Source organism: Citrus sinensis, chromosome 5 (assembly GCF_022201045.2).
Source record: "Citrus sinensis cultivar Valencia sweet orange chromosome 5, DVS_A1.0, whole genome shotgun sequence".
Lineage (NCBI taxonomy): Eukaryota > Viridiplantae > Streptophyta > Magnoliopsida > Sapindales > Rutaceae > Citrus > Citrus sinensis.
Genome location: NC_068560.1, coordinates 6,540,866 through 6,556,620, shown reverse-complemented (window position 1 = coordinate 6,556,620; position 15,755 = coordinate 6,540,866). Strand labels below are relative to the sequence as shown.

The following is a 15,755-nucleotide window of genomic DNA, read 5'->3' as shown; positions in this document are numbered from 1 at the left end:
TTTCCTTGCAGATTTTTTAAGCAGGAACATAGAATTTGGAGAATGAATCCCGAGGTAAATAGAATCATCGGCAAAATAGAAGCCGAAATACAAAGGCTCAAGACTGAAGCATCTGACATAATTGATCCAATAAACTATTTAAAAGAGGCTTCTGAGAGCCATGAGAAAGGAATAAATTTGTTAGAGTCATACATAGACGACCTAACAAAGGCTGTCTCTATAAACACAAGCCCAATAAACATTAACCCAATAAATATAGGAAGCAGTAATGGACCCTTCAGAGAAGATAAACCAATCTCTGACCCAGTTCCAAGTAAAACCATATCTATAGAAATTGAGTCACCAAAATCAGATCCTCCAAAAAAGTTTATCCAAATAAACAACCCTTATACAGAGGAGGAGGAAAAACCTCTAAATCCAAAAGAAGAAGAGTATAAACAATTCTTTACATGGGTATATTCCACTTGTTCTCATAATAATACAATTTTCAAAGCACCAGGAAAAAATGTGTACCCTAGAATGATTGCTACCAAGGGAGCAGACCCACTCCTTGTTGGAAAAATAGCAAAATATGGATATTTAGACTTAGTATATCCTGATATAAACCTCCAAGAAATAGCCAGCCTTGATGACTTATTAGTTAAAGAAGTATCAAGGTTCGCCCAAAAAAGGCCGATATACTTAAAATTCTACACCATAAGCCCATAATACTATTAGAATATAGAATACCAAGCCTTTTATATGATTTCCGTAGGTCACCTCACAAAGAATTTTAAAGTCGAAATTGGGACAGAATATACAAATGTTCCACACATAAACGAATCTTGGATCAGAACTCGAAGAGCCAGAGGAATAAAGGCCATATGGAGCATAGCTAAAGATTTGTATAAAAGGAATTTCAGAACTATTATCAAGTTCCAGAATTACATCCTTATAACTTCAGAGGATGGCCATGCACCTTCAAATCTGTTGCTGGACTTCATCAACGAAATAAGCACTATGCGTTTCCCCAGTAGCAGTAAAACCATAGAGCAGGCTTACCAACTCATGGAAGTGGCAGACAGCATAAAGAAGATGCCCGACAAGATAAAGCAGACAGCATAAACAAGATGCCCGACAAGATAAAGCAGACAGCATAAAAAGATGCCTGACAAAGTCCAAATAAAGGAAACAAAGCGATAAAATAGGAACTGTACATAGAGTAATGGAATAAAACGTAAGCAATGATGTAAGAAGCCCAATAATGTGAGGGCAATAATTGACACAACATTTGTTAATGACACATAGCATTGGGATTTAAGTTGGTATTCAATTGTTGGGATCTCTAACATTATTGAACATGATTTAATAATTAAATTCAAATCTTGAACAAATGGCCATGAATGAAAGAATATCATGAAAGGTGTTAAGATGCACATGGATATTGGTATTAGAGATTATGTTTAGGCTATTTGCACATCTGAAAAATAATCGTCACCATTTTCTCTCACTATATTTTCCAAAACTAATTTTTACAAAAACTCATCATATTTGTGCATTAAATCAATTTTAAAAAAATTTGCTTTAATTGAGAAAATTGATTTAATCACCATCAATTTTGTCGTGGTAAAATAAAGTATGGCTAGCTATTGCATACATGTTCTTTTTAAAAGGCAGGAATTTTCTTTAAATGTTAAATCGTGTTTTTTGAGGATACTGAGTAATAATAATATCACCACGAATATAGATGATACTCTATGGCATGACCACCTGATCAAAAGAAAGATTTTATTATTAAATGACTTCTTAAATGATTATGAATTGAAACTATTTTTTATGTTATAACTTAACTTATTACGAGATTTATCTTACTTAAGAAATAGATTGTAAAATAATTAATTTTTCTAATTTATAATTCTTTGTAATAATTATTATATATTTTATATTATTGATAATATTATACATGAGTTTTTTTTTAACAAGTTGACGGCTCACCCTTCATCTCCAACATTATTTAATTTCAGTCAACTTGTTCGTAGTGCAGATGTGGGATGGAGGTTTATAAGAAGAGCCGGGGCTGCAGACACCAGAAGAATTAAAAGAATCTCGTTTGAAAGCATCGAAAATGAATAGCATTGTACTCAAATGAGTGTTAGTCTTCTTGCCTTTCTGCTCTCAGCTCCTCTTTGGCTCAGTAATGCCACCACTATGAGAAGTGGCACTAACTTATTCACCTGTAAATTAAACAAGAATAGGAAAAAAAAAAATATTATTAGAAGCTCTGAGGGCCAATAATTGGTTAATTGAGTTAGTGCATTTACTTGACTTCTCAGGCGGCTTATCCGCGACAGCTCCATTGTTGTGATAAGGTAGGTGATCTTAGAATGTTGTTTTGTAGTGTTGCTGAGACAAATGGGGTGCGTGCATGTATATATATATAGCTATAGGATAGGAAGAATTTGCATTGTTGAAATTGGCTTCACTTTTTAAACTTCTCTTGTCCTTCTTTGGAGCCAAGTAATGGCTTTCGCTCGCTCAATCATAATGAAAATATAAATTTTCTGTCTCTGCATCTCTCTTACCGTCTCTATTATATTTGCTTTTAACAACTCAAATATTTCGGATTTATTTACCAATTGTTATTCTACGTCACAAATACTCTGTTTTTTTTTCTTTTTTTTCTTTAATCGCTCTGTTTTGTACTTTTGACATATCTTTTAGGTCTTTAGTCTACCAAATAATCATAATTAAAGCATATAAAATGTATTTCTAATTTCAGAAGGCATCTAGGACTTCATTCTCTGCTTTACTTCTAAATTAATTAGCCAAAGGAAGTTTGGCTCTCAGCAGAGCACTTTAAAAAGAAAATGAGTCATCTTTAACTTTTATGCTCATCCTTGATGTCTCCATCACACTATAATTTTTTTTTTTTTTTTTAAAAGGCTAAAGTAGTGACAGTTCACAGTTGTAATGCATCTTCGCGTTAACAATTGTGAGGAAGTGAGGACTGTAAATTTACTTTCTGTCTATTTATTCTTTTGGCATACGTGCATAAATATATATGTCAGGAAATTGAATTGTATGATTTTCACGATAACTCTTAAATGCACGCATCCATATCTTTCGATTTTCAAAGATGGTAATGGAAAACTGTGTTACTCTCTCTTAACATTACACTAATTCTATGTAAGAGTTTAGGGGCAATCTCGAAATAAAGTTATTTTTTATAAACAGGGGGAGGACCAACTTCTTTTATAACTAAAATACCTAAAATGTATAAATATATCTAATATGGACTTACTAAGAAATCATGTGAGACATTAAGGACATGTTTGGTACCATTTTTTGGCAAACTGTTTTTCGTTTTATGACAGCATTAATGCGTAAAACTTGTTTGGTGGATGTATTTTTTGAATTACAAACAAAAAATACAAAATTGAATAGTTCTTGATTTCCCTCTTTTGTTTCATTAAGTTAAAGATCGTTAAATTTTCAAACCTATACCCTTAGAATTTGGAAAACCCTCAAATTTTCAAGAAGAAATGCCAAAACTTTTTCTTAACCATAATACAATTTTAATATAGTAATTAGAAAATTTACATTAAAAGTTTTAATTAATACAAATATAATATAAATAATATAACCTGTGTAGTAGACTAATAGCATTAAAGTATTTTTAACATTTAAAATAATATTAAAATTTTAAACTATGATAATATAACCTGTGTACGAATACAGAAAGATACATTAAGTCATAATAGATTTAAAACTCACGGACTGTTGATTTACTGGCCATTTAAATTATTCAATAAACACGTAATGTTCACTGAAGATTGCTTGCATATTTTTCAATTTGAAATGTCGAATATGACAACATCAAGTTTTGGCATGCTGTTGTCATTTTGTAAAACTACCTAAACATTTGATGTATGTGCATGGAGCTGGGTAACATAGTTTAACTTTAATGGGCAATTTATGTTCTCAAATAAGAAAGATTTTGAGAGCTAATAGTATCATATAATCAACTGTGTGGATCAGCCATCGTTGGCTACACTACAGACCAGCGAATACTTGATTTTGCACCCGTTTGATCACTCCAAAAAATAAACATATATAAAAAGGAGAAAAAGTGGCCACTTGAAATTCTTCAATAATTGGAGAAATACAGATAATTAAGATCAGTAACGCTCAAAATAAATGTTTCAAAGAAATAATAGACAAATGATAAGAACTGAAACCTAAATCATTTGGGTCCTCTTAATTAAAAGAGCAATTGTTTCAATCAACTTGTTTGTGGATGTGGGGTTGGAGGTTGATAAATTGCTATCTCAAACTCAGGGTCAAGAAAATAGTAAGGGGCTGCCGACACAAAAGGAACCAAAAATGAAGACAAAGCCATCACTACCCCAACTAGAAGGTCCTACAATATAAGAAAAATTTGTCCAAAATTAATTTCCTCTACCAATTTGTGGTTTCAATCCCGAAAAGCTTATCCAAAACACTTCTTTGTCTCAGAAATTTTTCCAATCAAAATCAAGAAGTAAAAAACCCAAGCATAAAAACTTGCTTCTGCATCATAATTAATTAAAGAAATTACAATATTGCCGTTTCAATTTGAATTGGTTATTGTTTATTGTGATTGAGTGATGCTACATATCCCAACATTTAAATTTTTATTTAAGTCTGAACTAATTATTAATTCATAAATTCATCACCTAATTAATGAATTATACAACATTGGGAAATGACACATTGTATTGCTTCACTGGAATTGAATCAAATAATGACTCAGTGAATTCTTTAACACCAAGACTATATAGACCGCAAGGTAAAGAAATTTATACTAGCACATTTCAATAGAGAAACGAAGAAAGATCCCTCTATATTCTCAAATAAGAGCCAATACTATCATATATTCAACTGTGGATGCAGCCCTCGAGACTGTCGACCTGCAACTCCAAAGTATCGAGGGTGTCCTGGACAGCAAACATTGAAGTTTCGAGCGTGGCAACGCGAGGCTCCAAGGCGTCTATGGAAGCGGCCTTGGACTTGCCGCGGGACTTAGCTTGTGCGTCCCTCCTCGCGGCCACGAGTTGGCTCAAATGACTCCACACCAACTATGCCCTCTTGTGTTATGCTAGGAGGGTTGGCCATTGCTCGTGTGGGGGAGTTTTGTATAGTAAACCCGTGCGGCACTTAGTCGACTTTAACACACAGGTCGCTAAGTAAGCATTTTCGAACTTCTCAACTAGGCAAGCAAGAATGCTTTGCGGAAATACTAGAGAGAATGGAGCAATATGGCCAAATGTATTTTTATTACACACTAAAGAATAAATTACAAGAGAGCTTTTACAAGAGTAAAAGAGCTTGTGTCTGTGCTGGTGAGCTTGTGTGTGTGTGGTGTGGTGGTGAGCAAATGGGGGTGCTCCCCCTATTTATAGGTTTGGGTGCTAGGTTCTTGAAAGTTCCATGCAACTTGCATAAATATCTTAGGGACTTAAATGCATTGACCTAGAAAGTTCTATGATATTTACAATTGTAGAGAAGTCTAAAATTTGGGCTGGGCTTGGATGATCGCTAAGCGCACCACAACTAGCTAGTTGTGTTGGCGGCCCATTGCTAAGCTTACCCCACCTTTAGTGCTAAGCGCACTCTATCTCTAGGCGGACTTTTGCTAAGCATACCCGTGCAGGCAGAATTAGCCTCTGTTGGTGGTAAATTTGAGCGGCTTGTGACAATATTCTATCTAAAAGGCGTAACTTTTCTCTAAACATTAATCATGTTTTTTTTTTATAGAAAAGTGAGTAATAATAATATCGTCAGGAGTTTAGATAACGATATATGACATGATGAACTGAGTAAAAAAAGTATTATTGCTAAATGACTTCTTAAATAATTATATATTGAAAATATTTGTTACGTTATAACTTAACTTATTATGAGAATATCTTACTTATATAATAGATTGTAGAATGATTAGCGTTTCCAATTTATGATTCTTTATAATAATTATTATGTAATTTATCATTATTGTTAACATTAAGCATGAGTTTATTAACCGAGTTGGCAGATCACTCCTCATTTTCAACATTTTGCAAATAGATTTTAGAGATATGAGTTTTTTTTTATTTAGACGAGGATTTGTTAGTTGAAAACTTGGGTATTTTCTTTGATGAATAAATTATTGCTACTTCCGTTATTGTTTACAAATGAATTTGTTTTGGAGGAATATTGGAAGGGGAAACATCGTAACTGCAGCCAAGCTTTCCATTTCAAATGTAATTCAGCATTGACCCATTCAATAGTCAATATTTTTTTGTTTCAGCTGTCTTTTTGGGGACAAACTTGAATAAGATCTTCCTTTTAAGTTTTTGTTCAGATTTGCTGGCTTTTGTAGCTTCAATTACTGTTGTGATGAGAAAGAGGGTTTAATTTTGTTCATGCATGTATGGTTTGGCTGAATTTGGAGTACATATAGACAAAATTTGCCTCGAGAGGGTTGTGCATCAATGTGATTGTGATGTTGTGCATCAATGTGATTGTGATCAAGTGACACTTTTCTTTAATAGCCAATTCAGCACTTCAACTTTGTTCACTTATCCTTTATTTATTTTTCACCCACCATTGCTTCACAGAAATTGAATCAATAATGGCTCAGTGCATTCATTAACAGCAAGACCATATAAACTGTAAGGTAAAGAAATTTATTCGGGCACATTGCAACTGAGAAACAAAGAAAGATCCCTAGATGCAACCATTGGAGTAACATCGATAATTGGGGTAGTCCAGATAAGATCGTTAATGCTCAAAATAAATGGTTCATAGGAAGAATAGACGATGACCAGTAATGAACATAACTCAATGGGTCCACTTCAAAGAGAAATTATTTAATTTCAATCAACTTGTTCGTAGTGCAGATGTGGGACGGAGATTTATTAGAACTAAGAAGAGCAGGAGCTGCTGACACCAGAAGGATTAAAAGAATCTAATTTGAAAAGCATCGAAAATGAATATAGCGGGACAATCAGAACAAGCTAATAGTTTTCTGTTTCTGCATCACTATTAGCTTGTTTGTTATATTTGCTTTTAACAACTCAAATATTTAGGATTTTAGTTACCAATTGTTATTTGACGTCACAAATACTCTGTTTTTTTTTTTACTTTAATCGCCTGTTTTAAACTTTAACATGTCTTTTAGGTCTATAGTCTACCAAATAATCATAATTAAAGCATATAAAATGTATTTCTAATTTCAGAAGGCATGTAGGACTTTATTCTCTGTTTTACTTCCAAATTAATTAGCCAGAGGAAGTTCCGCTTTCAACAGAGCACTTTAAAAAGAAAATGGGTCACCTTTAACTTTTATTCTCATCCTTGATGGTCACTGTCTCCCTCACACTATATCAAAAAAAAAAAAAGGCTAAAGTAGTGACAGTTCGCAGTTGTAAGCATCTTCACTTTAACAATTGTGAGGAAGTGAGGATTGTAAATTTAATTTCTATCTATTTATTCTTTTGGCATATGTGCATAAATATATACGTCAGGAAATTGAATTGTATGATTTTCACGATAACTCTTACATACAAAGATCCATATCATTCTATTTTCAAAGATGGTAATGGAAAACTGTGTTACTCTCTCTTAACATTACACTAATTCTACCTAAGAGTTTAATGGTAATCTTGAAATAAAGTCATCTTTTATAAGAGTTAAAATATGAGAAAATTGTTTGGCATCTGAGAAAAGCAGAGAAAATAAAAGAGAATTTTGAGAGAAGAATGAAGAGCTTAAGATTAATTGTTGCATTAGTTACAAGAGTATTTATACTCATCTCTTGAATATTCTCGAATCAATTCGCATGAGCTGAGCTTAGCTAAACATGCACTAACTAATTACAAACACACTACAACCAATGTAACTAACAATTGCCAGCTCATATGACACATCAGCAGTTATAACTAACTACTCTTAACAATAAGAAAAGGGAGAACCAACTTCTTTTGTAATTAAAATACACCGGATGCGTTTGGTTGAATTATGTTGTATTGTATTATTTTAATGTAGATGTATTGTATTATGTTGTATTGCATTAGCACTGTATTCTAATATTATTGTATAAAATTTGGTGCTATATTGTCCTGTACTAATTTTTTATTAATTTAAATAATAAAATGATACAATAGCTGTAACATATTCACTAATAAAATAAATTGCTCTAAATAATCCAAGTAAGAATACTATAGTACATGTAATAATATTTTATATTATTATATATATTGGTATTAATTTTAAATTAATATTATTTAAATTTATTCATATATAAATATTTGTTACTAGTTATATTAAATTGTTAAATAATAATCAATTTTTATATATTAGTTACTGTAATATAACTAAATAATATAATATCATGTTATATTTTTATTTTTATATATTATTTAAGTACTTATTATTAGTTGTATTAACTTATTAAATATTAATCAATTTTATACATTAATTATTATATAATTAAAAATTAAATTATTTAGTTATATTTTTAATATAATAAAAATTAAAATATGAATAATAAATTATAAATTTATTAACTTATATTAATAATTATAATGTAAACATAAAAGAAAATAAAAATTAATATTATAAAATATTACATAAAATTAAAAAGTTATATTTTTTATTATTATTTAAAAAAAAACAAGACACTAATGCACAATTTCGGCATTAGCTCACCCCCTTTAATCCCTTAAAATTTCTTTCCAAACACGGTATTGGTATTAAGCTAATGTGACTACTATTTTAATACCCTATAATCCCATGTTCCAAACACACCCTAAGGGTGCGTTTGGCACACTATATTGTATTGCATTAATACTATATTATAATAATACTGTACAATGTTTGGTGCTACACTGTACTGTATTAATTTTTAATTATAATATATTTGGTGTTGCACTATATTGTATTAATTTTGTATGATTAATTAAAATTATATGTTTAGAAAATAATACTTATAAGTAATAAGAAAAATACTAAATATAGAAGTCTTAAATTTTAGAAATTTAACAATTTTTTTAGTGTAAATATTAAAAAATATCATAATTCTTCATAAAGATCGAACTTATAGTCCTAAATTTTGAGATGTATAACATTCATTTTTCAATATTTTCTAAATATATGACATGTGAAATAAATATTGAAGCAAATAATTTAATTAAATAATCTCTAATAATATAACAACATAAATAAATATTTAAAACTTACAAGATTAGTTCAAAAGTCATCTTAGGATAATAGAATAAAAATTTATACATACCATAAGATTATAACAAAATAATAAAGTGATACAATTGTTATAACATATTCACTAACAAAATGAATTGTGCTAAATAATCCAAATACAAGTTCTGTAGTATATGTAATGATATTTTATATTATTATTAATTGTATTAAATTATCAATTTACTAATAGATTATAATGTAAAAATAAAAAATTAAACTTAATATTATATAATATTATATTAAATAAAAAACTATCTTATTATTATTATTATTATTATTATTATTATTATTATTATTATTATTATAAAGAAAATTAAAAAGAAAAAAGAGGCAACATTAGTGCAGCCCATTAATACAATGCGACTCGAGTTACTTTTAGCGCTAAACGTGAGTGTGCATTAATTTAATACAAAATAGTGTTTTTATCCTATATAATGTGGGCTACCAAACATGCCCTAAATTCAGTAAAATGTATAAATATATCTAATATAGGCTTAATTAGAAATCATGTAGGACATTAAGGGGATGTTTGGCACCATTTTTTGGCAAACGGTTTTTTGATTTTATGACAACATAAATGCATAAAACTTGTTTGGTGGATGCATTTTTTGAAGTTCTTGGTTCCACTTTATTAAGTCCATTATTTATAGAGTTGCCATCTTATGACAAGTCTAGTTAAATTGGAATTTTATTCATTGCATATCTTGTAATAGGGATTAATTTATTAATTCCCTAATTTAGTGAGATTCTAATTTATTAGGAATATTTGTTTCCTAATTTAATTAGATGTCTAATTTAGAAAGTCAATCAATGATGGGATTCTACAATTGCCGCATGAGATCTATTTAGAGCAAGAAGTTAGTTCAAACAGGAAGTTCATTAAATACTCTAGATATTTCTAGAGAGACAACTAAGGCAAAAAGATCAGGTTTATTCCTATTCCTATTCATTGGAATTATAAGAGGAAAGAAACTCTTATTTTGAAAGAATCCAAGTCTTTTAAAACTTGCTATTTTGGTGAAACCTTAGTGCCTATATAAAGAGAGGTATTTCATAATTAAAGGCACACACAACACAGAGCATAAAGCAGAGAAGCAAAATTCGACCTCCTCCCTAGAGAATCCGGATTTGGTGCATAATGTTGTGTTGATTTATTTATCTATCTTCTTTTCATCTCTGTGGAGAGTCTGTGGATATTGGATCATTAGACATTGAAGAATTGAAGAATTGCTATTGATCACTTTGTGAAGTGCCTTGAGGATCGTGGATCAAGAGGGCTAACAATTATTCAAGAGAAACAGATTCAATTAAAGGTTGAATAAATTGTATGGTGATAAACTGTAAATGAGAATCTTAAGTTTGGTAAGTCCATAGGTTGTAACATCTCAACTCAGTGAATTGTTTTTCATCTGGGCATGGCCTCGTGGATGTAAGATTGATTAATCCGAACCACGTAAAAATATTCATGCCTTTTATTTTTTGCAATTTTATTGTGTTTTTGGAAAATTAATATTTTTTATGCGGATGAATAGTAATCATGAAAAGTAACCGCGATTTCTTTGGTATACGTTGGTTGATTTTATTAAAAAAAATCAGATACATTATGTATTCAGAAAACTATGTGAGAAGGTTAAAAATGAACAAAATTGCAATATTGTCAGAATTAAGAGTGATCATGGAAGAGAATTTGAAAACTCCAGTTTTGAAGAGTATTGTAATTTACATGAAATTTCACATGAGTTTTCCTCACCAATTGCTCCTGACACAACTTAAAAGTAATTTTTAACTCTCAAGTATAAGAGTGTCTTGTTGTATTATAACTCGGTGAGTCCGAGGTCGATCCACAGATAAAAGATTTAATTTGTTTACTTTATTTTAACTAAAAATTGAAATTAAAACTTAAATATAAACAACTTAATTTAAATGAAACTATGAAATTGAACTAGTTAGGGTTATGGATCCACTCTTAGAAGTAAATAAAACTTAATAAATTCTTTTTGCTTTTTTTTATAGATTTACTGCCCAAAAGATTAATTATATAAATTATTATTATTTTCCTTTAATTTTATGATGGATTAAGTATTTATTGTGCCAAAATTTAATTTGTCTACAATAAGTCAAAATACCATTTTACCATACCTTATATTAAGATATTAAGAATTTATTGTGCCAAATTCATTTGTTTGTCTACAATAAATCAAAATTTCAAAATATAAAATGTGTATAAAATTAAATAGAAAATAATTTAATTTATAAAATTAAAAATAGAATTTGCTTAAATCATATTTATTTCCTAAGAGTTTCACCTTCCCCTAACTAATATTATTTAGTTAAGCATAATTAAAATAAAAAGAAGTAGTAAAATTGAATTACTTATAATTAAAAGAAATAAAAACAACTAAAATTGGAAATAAAACTAATTTTATTTATAAAAATAATTTACAAAATATTAAAAACACACCTGGAAATCAAGATTACAAGGAGATGGAGAGAATTTGAGAAGAAGAGAGTTGTAGAGAGATGATTAAAAACATAAAAATGAGGCTCTATTTATAGAAAAATAAATTCATAATCCAGTGCTTTGCGGTCCATCATAAGCTTCATGCATGTGCTCCTCACAACCTTTAGATCAAGATCCAATGGCTGGTCAAACTTCAAAAGTCAACATCACATGTGGCATCGTTTGACTCATCCGATTTGCCCAAAGAACGGTTGAGATTTGGTGGGTTAATGGGTGGATCGGGTCGACCCAAATACAAAGATTCGGATCCTACAACTTGCTTCACCAACCATTGCCACGTGGCACAATCATGGCCATTGAATCATGAACGGTTGAGATTTAGTCAAAATTGCCAGCTATCCCATGCACTCATATCTATTGTAAGCTCATTTCATCATCCAATCAGTGCTCGGTCAACAGGAAAAGTCAACTTTTTTTACACAAGCCCAATTTTAAGCCGATCTTGACTGATCTTAAGGTTTTCGGACCTCCGGAATCCAAATTTGACCTCTGTTTATCTGTTTGGAGTCTCGAAGTTCGTAAAATTAATATTTTTCCTAATAAACACATAAAAATACACAAAATTAAATATATTTAAAACATAATTCATAATTCATACTATATTACATAAACACAAATATAAATTATAACATAAGCATAAAATAACATATTATCGCTTGATAATTAAACAATTTTTAATACTAATCACACCCCCCAACCAGCTTATTGCTAGCCCTCTAGCAATTATAGCGTTATATTAAATTAAGATTTATAAAATTCACATGCAAGTTAATAGTTGTTCATCTATCCTTTAAATTACCAAATAAATGAACTCTCCCAAATTCCTTTACCACATTGATGTTCACTCATTATCTAGAATATCATTAAACCTTCTTTTGTGCTCAAGTAATTAACACAATACTTATGGGACTTCATTAAAAGAAAAACAACATTTTTGTTCCAAAATTCATTAGAAATTATATCTTTAGACAATAGATTATTCACACATATTTTTAAAATATTGCATTTCTAACTTGTGTAGCGAGCTTTAGATCAGTGACTCCCAGACCAGTTGGCCTTAGGGCACTAGGTGTTGAAGCACCCCTACAGACTTAATTACTCGGGTTTCTAATAAACAAACAATATATCTATTACCCATGTAGCGAGCTTTAGGCCAGTGACTCCCAGACCAGTTGACCTTAGGGCACTAAGTGTTGAAACACCCCTACGGACTTAATTACTCGGGTTTCTAGATATAACAAAATTCAAAACATTTTTTTTCTTTTTTTATTTTTTTTCTTTTTTTTTTCTTTTTTTTTTGTAATATACACTTTCTACTACCTTAGATACTATTCCTAATAAATCAAAAGAACTAAATGTTGTAAAATTTTAACTTACAACCCACTAGTATGTGTCATAATATGTGTGTGAAGAATGATTCAATAATATCTGTTAAATGAGTAAACAATTAAATAACTTAATAACCAAGTGGAGAGTTCACAAATTTGAGTAATTCAAAGAAAATGGAACAAAAACAACTTACTATGAATCTAAAAATCAAAATATAATACAACAAGACTATTAGGATGCGTCTCAAAAGTCGTGACTCTTTACACGACCATCCTAGACAAAAACAAAAATGTTTTTTTTAACAAAGAAAAGAAAAGAGAAAAGAGAAAAACAACACACCTATTTAAAAACATACGTCAATTATCCCAACCCCACAACCTAATCTAAACATTATCTTAACATTTTATAATTTTACAAATATGCAAAAAAATAAAAATAAAAGAGAATAATAAAAGAAGAAGAAGAGGAGATCTCACCTGAACTTGATGCAGAAGCTTAAAAGTGGATAACAAAGATGAAGAAAAAGTCGAAATTTTTTTTTTAACAACACCCTTAAGATTAAGAAGATGTATTTCTAGAGGTACTACATTCTCTATATCCTGCCATCTTCGACTCAAATTTGTCCTAAGTTAGTCTTTACAGAAAAAAAAAATTTTGTTTTTTTGTTTTTATTTTTATTTTTATTTTTTTTGTAAACACATCACCAGGACTAAGACATTCCACAATTATCAACTATTCCTCCCCCCAACCTGAAAAAGACATTGTCCTCAATGTTTTAAAAGGAAAGAGAAAGAGTTTAGAAGACAGCACATGAACACTACAACAGAAAATATTTACAGAGGGAGAGTTAAATCTAAATCGCACTTCTTATTACTGCTACTGTTACCGCTACCATCATCAGTCGACCAATTCAGTGCAAAAGTCTTTGGATCTGGCTCTAGTGTATAAGCTTGTAAAAGATCAAGTAACTTATTAGCAGTAGAAGCAAAGATAAAGAGTTTTTTTTTACAGAATATGGAACAAAATGATTCTTTATTGCATGGTTAATAAACGTTAGCAAGCCGTCATAAAAATTATTAACATTTAACAAACCGATGGGTTTTTGATGAATGTTGAAGTGGGCCCAAGATGCAAATGTAATTAGTGCCTCAAAAGTTGCAAGATCTCCTAGCAAGAAAATAAAAGCATCAACATGATTCATCATTTCATATATTCTCTCTTGCATACTTGATACCACTAATTCTTCTCCAATTGGTGGGCCAGACATGCACACTAGCGGTTTCATGGCTTTTGGAATAATGCCTAGTACTTGGCTTCCTCTAGTAAAAACGGCTTCTGAGACAAGTCTTGATAACCCTCGTTCACCTCCTCCATATACAAGATGCAGTTTCCTCTCTGCTATAACACGACCAAGATCTACAGCTGCCTGAACGAACTTTTTGTACTTTCCATAGTGAAACCCAGAAAGCACACAAATGTTTTTGAATTGTTTACTCGAAGATGCTGCCATTGGACTAATTTTTCAAAAACAAGTTGTGAGTGTTTGAAAAACGAGCTCATATTTAAAGATCTTGGTGACATAAATAATGAGAAACAGCTGTAAATGGGTTGGCATATTTGTCAAATGACGAGTAAAGCTCGTGGCTCAATAATTCAAAAACAACCAATAAAAAGAAAATAATGATTAGAAAAAGAAAACAGTAAAAGAAAATAAATATTTATTACATACAAAATCACATCGCTAAATGCAATAATGCAAATGATAAAATAACAGTAAAGTAAAATAACAGTGAAGTGAAAGGATATTTACTGGTAGTTGTGATTGTGGCTCACATCTTCCTTTGGTTTTACTTCTAGTAACGGCTTGAACGCCCTCTATGGGTTGAGGATCGGCTTCCCATCCAATTTTCTTATAAACTGACAAACAAAGTCTTTTTGAGTCAGATTCTCAAGACTAAACTGTGCACTTTGTTTTTGGAATAGTATCCACAAATTATAAATCTCACGTTGCACAAATCCGCTTCGATGCGTCTCAATGGATCGTAAGATATCATCCAACGATTCTTTACTCATGCCATCTTTAACGAATTTAATTTTCTCTTCCCGAGTATCAGAAACCATTCCTAAAGATTTACAATCTGGTCGTTTGCAACCAAGTCTTACACAGTTATGACATTTTGAGCCATGTCGTTTAGCTCTCTTTTTCTTAGCAAACGTACTTTTACCCAAACCAGGCATGTAAGAAACAAATGGATTAGAAAACTCACTTGCTAATCGGACCTTTGCTTCAATTAACCAACAAATGTTAGAAGGAATGCCATTGATCATTAACAAACGCAGTCGTTCACAACGAGCTTTGTAAATTTTCCTGAGGGCATTCTGAAGGAGAGAGGGAAAATGCTTATGGAGTTTATGTTGTATTTCTTCCATGTTTGATTTTGGGGTTTCAGTTATTGTGGGAAACTGAAGATACTGACTTAAGAAGTCACAGAGTACCGTTATCCCCCATTTATACGGGAAAATAAATCAAAACACACCAAAATCAAATCTGCAAAATCAAATCAAGCGTGAAAGCAAGCAAAAAGAAGCACACAATATAAAAGGAAAATGAACTTACATTTGTCCTCTCATTAAGTTAACCTCAAGCTCC

General features: G+C 30.7%; 2 protein-coding genes and 1 long non-coding RNA gene across 3 annotated transcripts in view; 2 read left to right on the top strand and 1 right to left on the bottom strand.

The window, feature by feature from the left end:
* The window catches only part of LOC102607121 (multiple organellar RNA editing factor 1, mitochondrial-like), a 74,946-nt gene that overhangs the window by 9,782 nt on the left and 49,409 nt on the right, over nt 1–15,755 (top strand). The window lies entirely within an intron of this gene.
* LOC102607619 (disease resistance RPP8-like protein 3) overlaps nt 1–15,755 on the top strand; it is a 119,232-nt gene that overhangs the window by 78,150 nt on the left and 25,327 nt on the right. The window lies entirely within an intron of this gene.
* Nucleotides 850–2,814, bottom strand: LOC127902643 (uncharacterized). The gene is made up of 2 exons (XR_008055073.1): nt 2,301–2,814; nt 850–2,213 (listed from the first exon to the last, which is right to left on the bottom strand). It is a non-coding gene; the product is annotated as an uncharacterized LOC127902643 (long non-coding RNA).